Source organism: Camelina sativa, chromosome 2 (assembly GCF_000633955.1).
Source record: "Camelina sativa cultivar DH55 chromosome 2, Cs, whole genome shotgun sequence".
In the NCBI taxonomy this organism is placed as follows: Eukaryota; Viridiplantae; Streptophyta; class Magnoliopsida; order Brassicales; family Brassicaceae; genus Camelina; species Camelina sativa.
The window spans coordinates 13,138,066-13,138,611 of record NC_025686.1 but is presented as its reverse complement, the minus strand read 5'-3'; positions in this window follow the sequence as shown (position 1 = coordinate 13,138,611).

Genomic DNA, 546 nt, shown 5'->3' with positions numbered 1-546 from the left:
TAAACATTTGTAAGAATTTCTTAAAAATCTTAAACATTGCTTAATATATTAGGTAATGTTTAGTAATGCTTTGTAATGATCATAACTTAAATGCATTTCATGATTATTGTCATGTAAAGGATTAATCTTACTCTATTGTTGTAATTTCATTGATTTTAACAGATTAGATGGACTGTAGATCGATCAAAAGCTTTAAAATTCATTAGAAAGTTTTGTGACTCTTTAGATTGGTCACAATAAGGTAGCGTTTTTGCGTCTGTTTCTTGTAGCAGTTACAAAGTGGTCGTAAATCAGCTACAAAAAGACGACGACTTTGCGACCACCACCTGAGTTTGGGACCACTTTGCGACTAGCACCTGAGTTCGGGACGCCTTTGTAACGCCATTGCGACGCTCGTATTTTACTTGGACATTTATCTATTCATATTTTGACAATTGTCTATATTATAAGTCTTATAATGACTCCAACAACATTAGACTTGGAAAAAAAAGCAGTGACTTACAAATATTATAGAATTCTAAACATTTGTAAGAATTTCTTAAAAAT